The 17,992-nt window shown below is 39.5% G+C and overlaps 1 protein-coding gene across 2 annotated transcripts in view; it reads left to right on the top strand.

Annotated features, from left to right (window-relative positions):
• The first annotated feature begins 1,713 nt into the window (after positions 1-1,713).
• The window catches only part of chrm2a (cholinergic receptor, muscarinic 2a), a 72,283-nt gene continuing 56,004 nt past the window's right edge, over positions 1,714-17,992 (top strand). Inside the window, exons 1-2 of one of the 2 annotated variants that reach the window (XM_044186203.1) lie at positions 1,714-1,860; positions 2,701-2,813. The gene's annotated coding sequence lies outside the window, so the exon portion shown is untranslated. Of the gene's footprint in view, positions 1,861-2,700; positions 2,814-4,257; positions 4,421-17,992 lie in introns of those variants that run through there. The other variant, XM_044186204.1, reaches the window with a different exon arrangement.

The raw sequence follows: 17,992 nt of genomic DNA, 5'->3' as shown, positions 1-17,992 counted from the left end.
GGCTGTGTGATTAACTAGGTTACATGAGGCCAAATGTGCAAATACCAGACTTTAGACAGGTGTAGAAAACACTTTGACAAGTAGGTACGCAGAGACTCGGGATCATACATGATAAGACAATAGAAGACTAAGCAACACTTGAGCTTTTTCACCCTGAGATGAGGACAGGAACTAAACGCACACAAGATTACAGCTGCGACAGGTTGAAACAGGAGCACACCACCGCCTTGACATCCTCTGCAGTCATAAAAGAAAAATACATTAACACTCAGTTTTATATATGCACTTTGATGTATTTGCCATTTACAGTATCTCTTTGTTCAATGTGTCTCTGTTACTTTGGCAATAGCGAGTCCATTAAAGACTGGGATTTTCCTCAACTAATTGCGGTGCGCTCGAGCCGACCTTTGAGGCTCTCCTGTTAATCAGCATTACACAGGTGCATATGCAATGTGTGATCCGCCCATGGCCATTTTGCCTGTTTACAGTGAAAAGACAGACAGACACACACGCACACACACACACAGATGAGTAATGAGCAGTATGTGTGCATATACTGTGAGTCATGTGTTTTAGATGTATTGTGAATAAGAATAACTATAGCATGTGGTGGGTGTTTTGACTGTCACCCAACATGTTTGTTGGCTCTGGCCTTCAGATGGGATTTAGTAATGAGAACAGACAAGTCTTACTGTGGTCCTAATAACATATCGTCCTACCTGGAGCTTTTACATGAGCCATGAATACATTCTCTCAAAAGTTAAAATATGTAAAACTGTGTCTGACATCTGTCACTAGATAAGAACAGTCTGTCTGTATCTTGTTGAGTTTTTATTTTCTTTACAGAGCCTTCGTGCTTCATATGCAACCTCTCCGCATTTCAGCATACCAATTTATACTTCTCAGTTGCCACACGGGCCACATTGTTAAATAATTCAAGTACATTACGTATGTGTTTCCCAAACCACTGCCACTTGATACATTTTAATTGACAGCTAAGGTTAAGGATGGCACCCGTCAAACTGTGCCTAATAGCTTCTTTTCCAAATTTGAAAACAAATAAAAGTCTTAATGGTGATTGGATGAAATGATAGTATTGTGAGATTTTTATTTTTTTGTGGGGGGGGGAGTATATTCATTAAAATAAAGTTGGTGTTACCTGTCCATCAGTGTGGTGAGTGGACCTGGAGAAAGAGGGCTGATTGTGTATGACACCAGCTTTAACTTTGCCTCCTGTAGGCAGACAGCTGACCTGTTAAGAGGCTAGTGCACACGCATGCCTGCATTTTGTTGCCTTGTCATGTCTAATGACAATAAAGTAGAATCTAATCTAAAACACACACACACACACACACACACACACATATATATATATATATATATATATATATATATATATAGAGAGAGAGAGAGAGAGAGAGAGAGAGAGAGAAAGCAGGTCTTTTGAGATTATTTCCCCAGTAGATGTCAGTAAAACATTCCCATCCTCTGTTTATTTTCCCTAAAAATCTTGGCTCTGTGGCAGGTTTAAAACGTAAATACTAAATAATGTCAAATGACACTACAAGCCTTTGATAACAGCAGCCCTATTTTCAAATGGAAAGTTGTAATAAATCAGACAGGAATTCTCCTTTCAAACAAGGGTTAAGCGGGTACATCTCAAAAATGCCAGTCAGTTATGATTAAACGAGTCATTCGGCTTTAGCAGCTGTCCTCAGAGAGGAGGCAGAGCAGCTCAGGCCACACGATGTATACAACGTGACGAAGAGCAGGTCTTCTTGGCCATGTGTTCAGATAATCAACAGACTCCTTGCCGGGACTGCGTTCATGTACAGAAGAAAAAGGAACAAATCATGGAATGTAATACATTTTAATTCTTCTTTTGTCTACTTTTAATTGTTGCATTTAGAATTAGTTTCAAGAAATGTATCAAATTAAGTGGAACTGTTTAGTGATTTATTCTGTCTTGCTCCAAGATATTCAGAAACTGATTTGTCTCCCTCCCACTGGCGGATTTTCCCTCTGTTTGACTGGAAATAGGATTTTGAGAAGGAATATTAAATTTAAAGACTTCGGCGTATTTGCATCCTGCTTTGGATGACAGGGGAGACTGGTGTTACAGAGAGCAGTGTCCCTCAAAATAACCTTTATATCCGATCTTTCAGAGGTAAAGTCTGCAAACAATGACAGCACGTTTTGTTTTTTCTCCTCTCCAAATTTGCGCTCTCCTCGGTGCTGAAACTAGAAAGTCTGCGTAAAGCTGCAGTAATTTCTGCCTTTGTTTTTCTGAATGGATGCTATACTATCACCCCCACATCCCCAAATCCGCAGGCAAAATCTTTGTTCTTCTACCAACAAGCACCTTGAACCAAGTCATGTAGGCTAAATGAGCTGATTTCCTTTTTGTGGAACATGTCTGATCATGCTGGCATGAGGTTAAATTAGCTTATTGACGAATAATGCAATTTAAGACTTTGAGCGATTTTGTATTTTAAATCACGTGTTGCTGGTCTTGTGATAAACGCTCAGCCTGGTTTCTCATAATCTAAAAGGCAAATAACGACTGATATTATTGTCAAAGAAATGCCAGTCTACTTCTTATAGCGCTTTCGCTCTCTCCCTCCCTCTTTCATACACACTTACACACTTACACACACACACACACACACACATCCCACCTTCCCACTTTCCCCCGTGCAGCCGAGGCGCTTTTCGTCTCCAAAGCCTGTCTCCAGAAGCATGTCCTCAGACATGCAGCCACGGTGCGATGAAGCGGACCAAAAGACGCCACCAGCATGACAGCATGAAAGCAGGTAAGCCGATACCTGAATAATATTTTTCCCTTATGAACTGTAGCCTGTTTTCTGAGATAAAACCAAAGGAATCGATATTTCTCAAGCAGGTTTACCAGATTCTCACAGACCAGAAGATAAAACGCGTTTTGCTGTAATGACTTGACGAGCGGACAGCAGGTTTCAATGAGCTGTCTTGCACTCCGACAAGAAGGACTAGTTGGTGTTAGGGATCGAATCTGAGACTTCTCATGTTCGGGACTATCTCTATAACCGCCGGGTTGCTCACAGCCATGTCGACACCTGTAATCATGATCCTTCTGCACGTAAAAAGCCGAAATATGGAAACTCGATCATTACAATAATATTCTGGGTGGGTTTTCTTTACGATTTCAGACATTTCAAAAGTTGTTTTTGTCAGCCAGGGTGACAAAAGTGTGTAACTTTATTTTCAGGAAGATTTAACTCAACAGAGCAACGCAGGTCTGTGTGACTGTTGTGATATGATGCCATGTAATCGGCTGAAATATCGCGTAGAAAACTGGCCTGCCAATATCTACTTCTGGGGGAAGCTTATGCTTGATCCACAGCTGCCTGTGCCATATTGCGCATCTTGGACGGAGAGAGGAGAGCAGGACTTTATTTGTGTTTTATTTCATATAGTTTCCTGAGCATTCACAGCTGAAATTGTCTCAGTGTCAAATATATATATATATATATATAAATATATATATATATATATATATATATATATATATATATATATATATATATATATATATATATATATATATATATATATCGTTTAATGCCATTATCAGTTCTATTTTTCATCCAAATACATCCAGCCACCCCGCACATATGGATTGCGCACTGTCTCATCAAATATCCAGTGCAATAAGCACTGTCCGCCATAGTTTCTCAGGATTTTCTCAACGGGTTTCCTTTAACCGATTTTATCAATTATGTGGTGATTGTGTATCTCATGAAATACCAAACGCTTTACCAGTAATGTGTGAGCTCATGGCACTCTAATGCGCTTTGGATAAAAGCGAGTATCCATGTCGTTTCATTCCTGCCTTCATATGACAACTGGTGTCTCCACAATTCTCCTGTTCTGATATTTCATCTGTGCTAAAAACCTTGATGTCTAATCATTCACACATAGCAGAGATGCAGATCTGCGTGAGTCTATATTTGCCCTGGAGCAGCTTCTCTTGTCTCCTCAATTCGATCAACCATTCTTGATTTCAGCGCGTTTGATCATCGTCACAGAGGGATGAAAAAAATGCATGTTTTATGCTGCCAAACGATTCCTGTGTTTTTAAGTCGATAAAACAACCAGTACAAAACAAAGTGGTGCTATTATATATGCATTGAGATCTACAAACATATTTAAGAATGAGAGGTGATTTCGCGTCGCAGCCACAGCCTTCGTGCGTAAAAGCGCAACGCAAGAAACTGAGCAGACTTTAGGCGGCAGGTTTGTGTCGGATTGTGTGACTGTGGGTTTTATAGTTGAGCTGTTTTACGCGCAGAGTGGATCCCCCAAATCGTGTTTTGAATGACGTGCAGCGAGCTTGTTGCCCATAAATCCACTGGAGGACTCAGTACTCGACATTCAAAAGGTAAAGCTATGATTTATCAAGTTGTTTTTCCGCTATACCCTACTATTTTAGGCTGCATGTCCTATTTTTATTTTTTATTTTTTAGAATTATAATGACAATTGCAGTTACAGCAAATTAGTAGCGTCTATGTGAATGAAAAGGGGAGCCAAAAACGTAGATGTCTGCTCTTCCTATCATTTGGCTGGATAAATCAGTGCAGTGGTGGACGAGTTCTGCTTGGATGAAGGTAGGTTCTAGTTTGGGATCATTTAACTTCACTCTGACATTAATAAGAGAGTGAGAGTCAGTAGTAAAACTAAAAATGAAAAGTAATTCTAACTTGTTACTTGAGAAGGAAAATTAGATTACTCACGCTACTACCAGGCTCAGACGCTGCTTCTAAATATGGAAAGAAAAACAACAACGACACGGGTTATTAAGTATATATTTACAGCAGGGTCCCAAATAATACCGCAGGCACAGTTCACCTGTAGCACCAACTTGTGCAGAGATTTGACATTAATTTGGCATTTTGTTATGCAGTGTATGGATGAGTGCTGTGGCTTGACCTTGATTAAGAAGTTGGTGGTAATTGGTTTTGTTTGAAGAGATGACAGGTAAACAAAAAGGACCAATGTCGACTTGTATCTGTTATTGTTGCTGTCTGTGTAGGTCGATGCTGGTTTTGTTCTTGCATATTCATGCAGATCTCCAATTAGGAATTTGATTTGGAGTCTGGCCAAAAATAAGAGAGGATTTGCATTTTGCTACCGTCTGGAATCCATTAGAAAGTTTCCATCACTTCAGCCATGCTTGCTGTTTTTGAAACAGCACTGCAGGGGAACAAGTGGAGACTCAAGTCCATATTTTTATGTGCAGAATAATGTCTATCCATCATGTATCAAAAGGAAACCAATATCAAACTGATCACAGTTGCTGTACTTTGAGGAAAAACTTAAATTGGTGCTTTTTCTGAAAATGTTCATTTTCGGTGGATATTTGATCATGACTGGGTGCCATCTGCTACAACACTTGAAACAAAGGCATTACAGAAGAGCCATTTGTGTACCTGTAGATGAAATATCTTAGACAACCTATTATGTTTCCATAGAAAACACAATTTGTAGGGCCACAAAAGAACTTGGTTTCATAAATCACTCAATACAATCACAGAACCTCTTAAAGCACAGCAAGAGTGATTAACCTTTTTTTTTTTAGATATGATTAAATGCCTCAAATGGTCAAGAACAAAATACATAATAAACATTTAACAATTAAATTTGTCTGTCTCTGAATGCTTATATTTTTATTGCATAATCACATTATAATCATAAAGTTTATTCTAGAAAATGTGAGTATCATGTACAACTGGTTAAACAGCCCATTTTCTTTTAGTACTGCCATCTTAAACAATGACTATTTCACTGTACTACCCACATCTTCTGTAACAACTCCAACTTCAGTATTATTAAATACTATAACTTTAACGTCCTTAGCCTTAGTTTCCTTTGTATTATTTTAAGGACTGAGGCACATTTGAGTACACTTTAACAACCTTTCACATCCACCAAAAAAATTAAGATCTTAAATAAGGTTGCATAATTCATTGTTCCACCAATTATACCAATATGTACCACTGCTATAATCTCTGTGCAAGTTTGCAGAAGTTTTTCAGACTTGTTGCTCTCTATTTCTACTTATCATCCCGTTTGACATCCTGATGTTGATGGATGAGGTTTGGATGCGGCGTGACTGAACAGTTATTTGATGCGTTTTTCAATTTCTGCCAGCCCTATGAGGTTTACCGAGGTCAGACATGTGGCTTCATTTTTTTAAATGTCCTTCCCTAAATCTATTGATATTACATTAGAGATGCACAGCTTATAGACTGTGCATAATTTTTACTGCCGGTGTCAATGTGCTTGACTGTGAAAGCATATGATGGCTTGCATTGATTCGTACATCGTGCTTGGCTAGCGATTCTGCAAGAAAATTGTCTATTGGCATGTTGGTTAATGCAGATGAGAGTAAAGTGATGTCTGTAAGGAGCATTTTCTTTTTAATCTGTCATAGAATTTCCATGTTTTAAGAACCAACCACAGAGTTTTGTAGTTGTGTCTAAAAGTGATGCTTATTGGCCCCTGTGGTGAAAACAAGACATAGATAGGTATGATCCTCGATTGAGTGTTTGCTGTTTTCTTTCATATTGAAATTATGAGGACGTAAACCAACACTGTGCTTTATAATAGCGAAATGTGTATGCACATACACACAAAACAAAATGTATGACTCCTCCTTGGTCACACTCACATGAAAGACAGAGAGAGGAGGAAAGATTGAAGGAGGAGGCTCATGCCAACACTCCTACCTACCATGAATGCACGTTGCACACATATTCCTAAATCTGTGTTTTTGGCAGTGGCGGAAACAGTGTTAGAGACAAGGTTGCTTTTGTAAAAAGTAAAATTTAGCCAGTGGGGTGCCTCATTCCATGGACATGCTTCTCGGTTGTAGAGCAGCTGCTCAGTGCACATTAGTGAATCTGTGTAACTGGCGCACACAGAAAGGAATGTCTAATTATCACGCTTTCAACCGCAGTAGGCTCCTCTATTTGCACTGAGCCCCTGCTCTAATCGCTTTCTCTTTCTGTCATTACACACTTATTTATTTTATTTTTTTACGCAATTAAAATGTTATTTTTGCTCTGTGTGGATGAGCCGGGAAGTCCATGCAGCATTGGCTGGGTGTTGAAGGAAGGTCTAATTGAGCAGAAACAGAAGATTGGGTCTGCTAATGTGTGGAAATTTTGTTTAAGAGATGAAAAGAGATTCTATGAAGGGGTTTTACATAACAGTGAACAATCAGTGTACAAGCGTGTATATGTATATGTGGATGAAGGTTGTGCAAGTGAAAACACTGATAGGATGAGGATGTATTTGACTCATACATATATCTAAATATGGTTTCATAAGCCTAAATGTCCATGTAATAAACTGTATCCACAATCAGAGCATGCAGATTTCCACATGCTGATGCTGTATCTTCAGTTAGCGGGACAAATGGCTAGTGTACCCTTTAGCTGTGCTCCTTATCAGATGCTGAGTGATTGCAGAGCTTTACAATATGAAGTGCCACTAAACCACCGCACGAAGTGGTATTGATTGGAAAAGATGGGAGGAGGGAGATTCCTCCTTAAGGTCATTATCAAGCAGACAGAGAGAGTTAGACGAAACAAACCAGTGTAATTGCATTTGTAACAAAAGACTCGGAATCAATGAACTAAACACTACTTACAGCATTGTGTCAGCATATTTCATCAACATACAAATGGATTCAGTGACCCTGTAATTGCTCATAAAATCTATTCTATGAAATCAGTTCAGCAGCTCCCGGAAGTATGTAGTCAGTGTGGACCCACATTTTATGTAATTTAGAATGCATCTGACAACCTCAGTACTGATCTACATAGCATACAATGGAATAATTTGACATGTATAAGACATGAAAGTGATGTGTGTCACTCCAGTGTTTGCAGACATTACAACAGTGTTGAGCTATGATTAACTGTCAGTCTGTGGATCAAAAACTCAGGTAATGCAGTGTAAGAAGAACATATTCTATTTTCAATCTTAGTAAAGGCAGTAGGAGCAATGTGATGATATAAAGTTACTCATTGTCCAGGACTCATGATTATTATAAACCTACATTAGCTGATTTTTTGGCCACCTGGGGGCATGTGTCATGTGATTCATCATATAAAAAACACTGATTACAGCAGCTTTAAAGTTGGAATTCAAACAAACTGACTGCAAAATCCCTTATGTATTCATCCATTCACACGTCTTGAAAATCTTTAACATTCAAGTAACTGAACCTATTTTAAAAGCAGATGTTTATCTACATACAAATAAATGTAAGAATAAAAAACTCTGGATTAGAATGTCCTCAGAAAGGTAAAGAAAAGATGAACTTGGTTAGAAGATTTTCCACCGTTTGGACGATATAACTGTTCAAATTTAGTTGATACCGCACTCCACTTTCAGCTCCATGATGCATTATTGTCACATTTTTGCATTGTGATATATTGTGCCATGATATATTATTACACTTTTAGTATATATATATGTTTCAACAGGAGTGCTATACAGCAATTACAAAAGGGTTTCATAATGAATACACTGGAGTTCTGTCTAAACAAAATGTAGACCTGACAATGGCTCACAGCAGCATTCATGCCACTAAAATCAGGAAATAACTCTAAATGCCTAATGGCTAATGGCTAAATGACCCTGCTTTTAACTAAAACAGGCCACCATGGTGATACTGAATTGCAAACAGAAAAGGAAAATTAAGATTTGTTTATATTTCAAAAGCACTGAATAGTAAAGAACACTGACATCTAACCCAGGCTTTCAAAACACTGCAAAGAGTTCTCTCCTTCACCTTTTTTATTATGCGTATTACACAAGAATATTTTCTTTTTGATCAAGCTGACTATAAATTGTCCTTGGTAGTGCTAACTCACAATGCTAGATACTCCTTTCATCCTAGCATTATTTGTCTCCATTTCATATCAGCATAATAGAACCATACATTTCAGTCATTGTGAAAATCTGAACAGCAGCTCAGTCGCGACAGCGGCAGCAGCAGTTGTAGTACTACCCTCAAAATCTCTGGAGATCCCTTTGAATGTGTTCTGCTTCCAAAAGCCTCAGGTGTTCCCCAGTCTTGCCGCTCATCCAGCAATAATGTCGGGCGGCTATTCCCTGCTCTTAATTAGTCTAAGCCTCAGTACCAGATAATTCCAGCCGGCTACTTCAAGCTCTGGCTCTGCCCCTATCATTGGCTTCATAAAACATTCAGTGTGCCTGTCTGCTCTCATCGGACCTTGGCAGGGAGGGGTTATTGTAATTGCCAGCAGGCCTAATTCCTCTGATGATGGGAGATTATTAGACATGAGACAAAAAAAAGGTATAACCGAGCTTCCCCTCTGACCTATAGCGTACACATTCACACACAGTTGGGGTGCATACACAAAAAGTTTAGTGATGTGGGCAAAAAGGAAAGAAAGAAAGTAGGAATGAAATGATGAGGTGATTACTGTTCCTCTCTAATTTTTGTGCTGCAACTTTAGCAGCAGGGGGAGTGGCTCAGGCTGGTGTCACAAGTTCTTGTAAACGTCGTCAACATGCAAGGGCGCCTTAATATCTCACTGTGCTGCTGCAGATGCTGCTTGTGTGGGTGTTTTAGAAGTAGCCCTGTGTGACTTTTTCTTCTCATGGGCCAGGAGCACTAATAAGCAATTAGCCAACAGGAAGAGTGCTTGATATTTCAGGGGACAAAATCCAAGTTCACAAAGTCTAAGACTGCTCTTTTTTCTTTTTTCTTTTTTGACAGGAGATTTTGCTTGTTTCGTAAAGCAAAAGCCACTGCCGATACAAAAGCGGCTTAAAATCATTTAGACAGACAAACAAGACTGAGGGAAATAGTTGAACATTTTTAAAAAAAGGAAGCAGAAAATGCCCAAACACTAGACATGGATGCACATGCATGACCTTGAATAGCCCATTGAGAGTTTTGTAGATTTACCACAGATTATACTGCAGTACGTGTGATGCTTTGGAAGTACCAAAGCGTTAATCCATCCACTTTTAATGGCAAGTCAATGAGCTGCTGGCAGCTGACTTCTATTTGAATAGGCAATAAAAGTCAAACTGTACTCCTGAAGGTATTGCTGTCCTAATTACAGACCTGCCTGAAGCTGATAAACAGGAATGATCGCCAAATGGAGGCACCATGCACTTGACGTCAATAATGAATCACTGCCCTCTTGTCATTGTCATTCTGTTGTTCCAACCCATTCTCATTCCCTGGTCGTCAAATACTGAAGCGTTTGTCAGGCCCCTCTGCATGTCTCATACAGACACACGATGCACCGGGCTTTCAACTAACTCCAATGTAAACCCATCCACGGCAATATTAGATGTTTAGAGCAACTGCTCCGGCTGTCCAGTCACTCACAGACTTGCGCTATAAGACGCTCCTCAACATTTCTCAACACAAAAACACTAAAGTGTCCTTGATAATTCAACAATACAATAAGTTACTGTTATGTCTCCTTCGATTCTGAGAAATAACTTTTTTTGTTCCAATTTTACAATCACATGCTATGAAACGCCTTTTTTTTTTAAACATAGTGACGTTTGAATTCGGGTTGCGGCAATTTGAAATGGAATGAAGCCCACCATCAAACTCGACTTTATATTTCAAATCCCATTAAAACTGATGACCATAATATTAACCTGTCATACTGTTGAATTATCAAGGACACTTTGATATTTTTGTGTTAAGAAATGTTGAAGAAATCATTAAAAGAAAACCTTATCATGGGAAATGATAGTGAGGAAAATACTTCCATTTTAAAAGCACACAAAAGTTTTTTCAAGTTTGGATTTGGCCTAAGGGCTGTGCTTGATTATTATCGACTAACACTTTGCTAATGTATTTAAAAAAAAAACCTACAATTGTGTATTTTGAATCACATTCATCATTAAGGTTACAGATACTTGTAAAGAAGATACATCTGTGTTTTTTTGCTTCCTGTACTTACAATCTTAATCATTATTCTCCGTTACCTGGGCTTCGAAGGAATTTCAGAAATTTCCTCTTCTGTGACCAGTCCATTAACGTGAAACCACTAGATTCACCCTCAGTTCTTTCACAATGAAAGATATCTCTCCATGGGGGCATTGACAGGATATTCAGTGCCTTTTCACTCCAATAAAATGAAGCCTATTTAAAACTACAAGAACTTTGACTATCCTCCCTACCAGAGTTTTGATAATCACTAATTTCTAAGGTTCATAAAATGTCTTCTATGCACAGGTGACAATAGCAGAAAAATGTGTTGGTCTACAAATTGTCCAAAGCTGTGTCAAACAATTATCCTCTTCACAGCGAGAAAAACAACGTGTGAAATCAAAGCTGAATAAGAGCTGCCTCCGAGACAGACAACTTAACACAAAGCACAATACTGTATACACATTCAACAGATAAACGCGGGTCGTGACCCTGGATATTGTGGATCAAATCAAAAGGTTAACATTCTTCTATCCATGCTACAGCAGAGACACTACAGCACTAGCTGAGCGAGAGAGGTGGTGGAAGAGTGGTGGTGGCGGCTATGCATCCCATCCTGAGCCGATATTATTAAGTCCAGTGACAATCATTGTCTGTTATTGTTATTGGATCGTGTGTCAGCTCTCAGTTTATTCCTGCACTTTTTTAAGTGAAGACCTGTTTATTACCTCATGTATAACTTGGTTCATCCTGTGTTTCTTTTATTGCCCTGAGGCATTGTAAACTGTAGTTTCCTTTTATGTGGTCAGCCAGTTGCATTTATTGACTCTGTCTACACTGTCTTTTTAAAAGTAAACGTGAGACGAAACCCAGATAATGGTAGTAAATACCACTGTCTTGTTTGATAGCATTTTTTCCCTCAGAAAAGACAACTGTCCTGCTTTCGTGGTGCCTTGGGGGACAGTAGAGGGAATCACTGGAGTATGCAGACATACAGTATTATCCCAAGTTGCACAGGAAATGGGGTCATGAGATACTTCCACAGGATAAACATGACCAGGTTATTTAAGAGACAAAACATAGCCTGAGATTACATGTACACTTGATAAGTGCAGCGCGACCGAGTCGTCTGAGACCTGGATGTCTAACTTCCTCCCCTCAGGCTTCACCATGAGAAGCCAATGGACACTGTACTTTATCCAAAGCTTTATACAGATTCATGGTTCAGTTTGACATTCTCAAAGAAGATCCCTGAAGGTCTGTGTAACTCGTTCCAGGTGAATGATTTGACATTTGAAAGAAATGCCAGCAAAAAGGAAAGTGGGCACTTCTAGGTTATCTGAGCTTGTGCATGCATGTGTGTTGTGGAACTTGGAGGGCTTCTTTTTTGCATTCTGCAGCAGACACATGGTCAAGTTCTGTACATTTCCCAACCATTTTTTTTAACCTCTCTGGCCTCCCGTTGAGCCGGCTCGCCATGTCAGAGTGAGGAGCCCATCTGAAATGCTGTTATTTGACTTGACAGGAACAGAACTGCCGACAAAGTCCAGAGACTACACTGTGTCAGTGGAACACAAACAGACTGTGGGATAGATTCACTGTGTGAGGCACCCGCTGCCCCTATGTTCACACTCTCTGATGGCCTTTTTTGACAGCCCTCTCACAAACAAAGCAGCCATAGCTGAGAAGAGACATGTCTAATCACATGAAAAAAATTTAAGACAGTGAAATAAGAAATACCTTTTCCAAGTCCTTATACTAAATGATATCAGAGCAATGAGTTCAGCAACATAGGATATGTCAAATAGCATTTTTGAGTATTTATATACGATAGGCCTGTGTAAGTCCCTCTCTTTTGTCTCCTTGTAAGATATTAAAGAGTAACTTGACACCCCCTGAAAATCTTGGTTTTGCTGACCTCCAGTGGTTTAACTTCTCACTTTGCTGCAGTGATGTAGAAGCGTGCTACAAGGTGTGTCAGTACACTGTGACATCATGGTTGGGTGTGGTAACAGGTGTAACAAAGCACACTTCTGACCTGCTAGATGCTAGGTAACTTAATACTTGAACTAACTTACCGGGCCTAAAAGCATTGTTTTACTGCCCTCTCTGGTTGAAAGTTTCAAGTCTGTTTCACCTCTGACTACACCCAGCATTATTAATTCCACAGTGATGACACACCCTGGAGTACACTTCTACATCACTGCAGTAAGGTGAGCAGTTAAATCACTAGAGATCAGCAAAAATAACCCTAAATAATTTTTAGCTGGTGTTACGGTGCTGTTACTAATCCTACACAGGGAGGCGTATACATACATTTATCTAACCAAATGTGATTTGGGGTGACCAGCTAACCGCATACATTAGCTCATGTAGTAGGTTGTAGTGGCAACCTAAGAGACATCATTGGTCTAAGTTGAGTGTCAGTTGGCAAAAACTTTTACATTTACTAAGGTGTGTAGTTGTGGTCTAATCTCAGCCTCTTGATTTAATGACTCAGGTGAGGGAGGAGTGGGTGATTTAAGTCCCCTTCAGCTTCACATCCCTGTGATTCTCCAGAGACCTAGTGCTAGCTAAGCATGTCCACTTTTGAGCCATTAAATGAAATCTCTGAACAATATGATCAAATCCCTCTTGAAATCATACCCCACCCGCATATTCACTCAGACACACATCACTTTACAAAGACTAAAGATGCTCTAACTGCCATTTTACTGTGTCTTTAAAACACACTTTTCAACTGGACAATCTGATAGCTCAAAAAGAGACCATTGCTATGCAGGTGCATCTCCACAGCTGTCTCTACTTTGTTTGTCAATCAGGAGAAGAGTACAAGAGACAAGGTCATCCCACTTCTCTCCAATTTTATACAGTTTCGAGTCCAATCAATACTGCCCAACATGGGTAAATCAGAGGAGGTCTCAACCCCAGTTGCCTGATAATTGGAAGCTGTTAGCATGGAGGACAGGACACGAGTATCAATTGGCTCAGCTTCTTGCTTTTTATGGAATGAGACTGAGGCTGATTTGCTTTGTGCTAAAAGTCAAAGCTCAAGTGTTGGACGTTTTAAGCAAAATTGGCAGTTCCTCATTCTCCACATTGGTGGAGACCGATTTTAAAATCCTTGAATTTTTATAGGGAAATCATTGAAACTTAAGCTTCTAGAGTTGGCAAAGTGTACCGGATTGCTAAACTACTTTGCCAAAATGCTAAACTCTTAACTCTTAAAGGAGGAACAGTGAACAAGTATATATAAATATATTATTAGTCCAATGTTTTTGAGCATTGTATACCATAGCATTTAGCATAGATAGCTTGAGATTTTATCTTAGTACTGGTGAATTTAGAAAATCATTGCGCAAACCCTAAATTGTTTAGGTGTAAGTAAAAGTGTCTTGTGTATGTGAATTGAGAAATGTGTGACTTCATTTTATTGTAAATGATTAAGGTCTAAATGAAAATGGCTTGGGTCTCAATTACTTTAGCTAGGTACCTGTAGCAGCTAACCTCATGTGTTGCTAGCACTTTCTTTGACTTTTCATCACACTTTACAGACCTTATTCGACCAGACATGTTCCCAGTTTCTAGATCACTGTTCAACCTGTGAGCCTCGGTGATCATAGATACTTTGAAGATTATTTTTTTTAGGGGGGCCATTTCTCTGTGAAGACAACTTTTCACACCTCAAAGTAATAATAACTTAACTTTTTATGTTGTGAGCTGAAACAGGCTCCAGTGATCAGTGCTGAGTATCTTATTTGTATCTAAAGACCTATTTATTGACAATCTCTTGGATCCTAATGAGACTCATATTGTAATTAGTGCTTTATTAGAAGAAGGTGTGCTAGAAAGGTCAACCAGTTTGCTGCAAACACATAACATCCATTTTAAGAAAAATACACAGTATGTTTGCTACAGAAGCCTAATCAGAGTGATTAAGGTGATGTCCATTTCCAGTTAGATCCAGGTAATTTCCAATAAGACAGAAATTAAGGTCAAATAAAGGCAGACATTTCAGAATTTACCCAAAAATGTTAAAAACATTTGACTGGCATTGTAATCTACTATCAAAAGGACAAAAATATAGACTGTTTTGGTGGCCCAACGCTCAAAATGCATGCCATCCTCTCTTTCTCTCTCCCTCTCCATATTTCCTGTCATTTCCCTGTGTCAGCTTTTACATTAAAAGGTGGAAATGCCATAAATCACAGAAAGAAAAAAGAAAGATTACAATGTGACCTTGACATTTTGTTCCCGTGCAGTACTTAAACACTTAAAGCGCCTCATGAGTTTTTCTTTGTATCTCAATTGAGTGAAACAAGAAAGTTTTATGACTTCAGACAAACTTCCTTATTAGGAAATACATTTATTTTTGTAGATAAATGAACACAAACCTTGTATCAGTGCGATGCTATCTTTAAATTACACTTCTGTGAGAGTGTGATTGTGTGTTCGACGTAATTACGGCCTTGTTGAACAACCTCTGTTCAAAAGAGACCAAGCCATCGAGCCTGACTGAATCATCTCGTCCTTGAGGTCACTTAACTTTCTCTATAATACTACAGGACTTGCAAAGTGAGAGCATTTAGCTAACCTGATAAGAAGGACAATACCTCACAAGTGCTGTAAACAATGGAAACAGCTCTACTGACAAACATAAAAATTTACTGAAGCTCTGAGTACAGCCCTGTCATAGCCATACATGTTAATTGCTCTGGGTCATTAAGTGTCCAGGTCTACCTCCAGGTCTAATTTGATCTTTGATCTTCTCTTTTCTGCTTCTCAGATCGAGACATTTGCTCCCTAGAGAGAGGCACCATCATACAAGTTAAATGATGATAATGATTCCTGCAGCCCAACAGATTCATTATGGTCAGGTATTATATTCCTGGAATGAATCCAAAGGGAACTAAATCCCCATTCCTCCTTTTGGAGTTAATTGCAAATCACGGTGTCACTTTTCATGGTGCTGCAACAGTCCCTTGAGTGCAGCTCGTCCAATTATCTGTTGGCTGGTGATTTATTTGGTCACTTCTTTTCTCCTTCCGTCCCTATGCTAGCATTCTTTACTTACACTCCCCATTCCCTCTCCCCACTTCATCATTCTGCTTATCCTATATCCTCGCTCCTCTCATCTTGCCATCTCCCCTCCTCACTCTGTGTTCGGTCTCTCTCTCTCCAGAGCAGTTATGGTCTGGTTCACCATGCCAGGGCTCAATAATGAAGCTGCTGTCCTAGAAAAGCCATGTTAATGTTGACTCTGGGATCAGATTCTGCTTCAAGACACACAGCAGTGAGAAATGAATGTGCCAGCTTGAGCCGACCGAACCTAATAAACAGCACATATAGATCCATGTCTTTGACTGAGAACTGGGAGCTGAGATGCTTTGCAGACAGATTATGGATATGAAAATAGAGTTTCAATTTTAATCATCAGGGAATGTTCAAATGAGCTGTTAACATGTGCTCGCAGTAAATACCTAATCAGTAAGCATTTTGGGGCATGTCCAAGTGCAGGAGTACAATGTGTTAATAAACAGAAAAGTAGAACTGTGTTGGTTCATCCATCTGGTTGTCAACTGCATTGACAAGCTGTCTGGCTGCTCCTGCTCTGCCACTCTGACCTCCCTTAACCTCCTTGGTCCGATCTGACAGCCAGAGATGTACTCTGTTCATGGAGAGGTGTGTGCATCTGTCTGTCTGCCACTGTGCTTAGCTGCATTTACATCTGAGGATTGCTGTGCCAGTGACCCTGGCTGACGTACATAAGCAGACGAGAGGAGGTTCCTCTGTCCGCCGTCCCCACATTTCTCCTGTCAGTCTCTGTCTGTCTGGAGCCTGTAGAGCAGCCATGCATGCCTTCCCTCCATCACAAAGATGGTCTCTGTCTGCTATGCCCACTCATGCTCCTGTAGCTTGATGTGTAATCTATTTATATACTGCAAACTATATTAGATCTGTTTGCAATGTTTCTTCTGAGGCAAAACCCTGATGAAAAGCTCCACCATGATGTTTGTATGTGAAAATAAACCTGGCTTGTCTGCCTAGAATCACTGATAGAATAATCCAGTTTACACAAACAATTCAAAATACATGCATGTCACATATTCCTCTGTAAATTTCTGACTTTGGTTATGGACACTTCTTTGTCCAAAGTTAAATTCCAAACCAGCTGTCTCCCAAATAAAATTGAAATATGGATTTACTAGTTTCTTTTCATTGGCTGTAGTAAACATAGACGTACCTTCTGTACTATAAAATTCTTTGGGATTATGCTATCATTTACTGGTGGTGGGAAAACCAAGTGTGGGCAATAGGATGGAGCCTGGGTAAAGAAAAGGGGGATCAAGTGGCAGCCAATTACAACAAATGTGCCAAAATGTACTCGTAAAATGCTTTTCTGCACAGCATACCGTTTTTATAGTGACAGTTCATCATGGACCAGCTGATTAACTGCACCGAGTTCAAGGTATTTCCCGCAAAATAGCTTATCGTTCTATAATTAGAACTTCAGCTTTTTTTGCCAAATCAAATGGTTACCTTTGGGCCCAGTAGGAAATGTTCTAAGGCCCCGTATCTGTCCGGCAATGTCTATTTTAAATGATCCTTTCTTGCAAATTGCAAATAAATTTGGGATTCTGACAGGGCTCTCACATACTCATGCATGAGTCCAAAATATGGTGTTTGTTTTCCTCAGTGAAAATGAGCAAAAATGTCAAAATGAACAAGAGGAAATTATCTTACATTGCAAATTTGGTAAAATGCATCCTAGATTAGTTGACACTATCTGGGTTTTTTCAATTGACCATGCAGTTGGAATATTTTGGAGGCAGCATCTAGGAGCCATTAAAAGAACTTCATCTGAAGGCTCTTCTGCAGTTGCTTTTATATTCAGCTATAGGGGTTTCTGCTTGGAGCTTTTGCCTCTTTCAACCCTTTGGTATCTGCCAAAGGTGATAAAAGGGCGTGCTGTGTGCAGTTTGCTAACTTTTGGTTATAGGTTTCTGGGTATT

This window comes from Siniperca chuatsi, linkage group LG23 (assembly GCF_020085105.1).
Source record: "Siniperca chuatsi isolate FFG_IHB_CAS linkage group LG23, ASM2008510v1, whole genome shotgun sequence".
Classification (NCBI taxonomy): domain Eukaryota; kingdom Metazoa; phylum Chordata; class Actinopteri; order Centrarchiformes; family Sinipercidae; genus Siniperca; species Siniperca chuatsi.
This window is presented reverse-complemented; position numbering and strand designations above follow the sequence as displayed.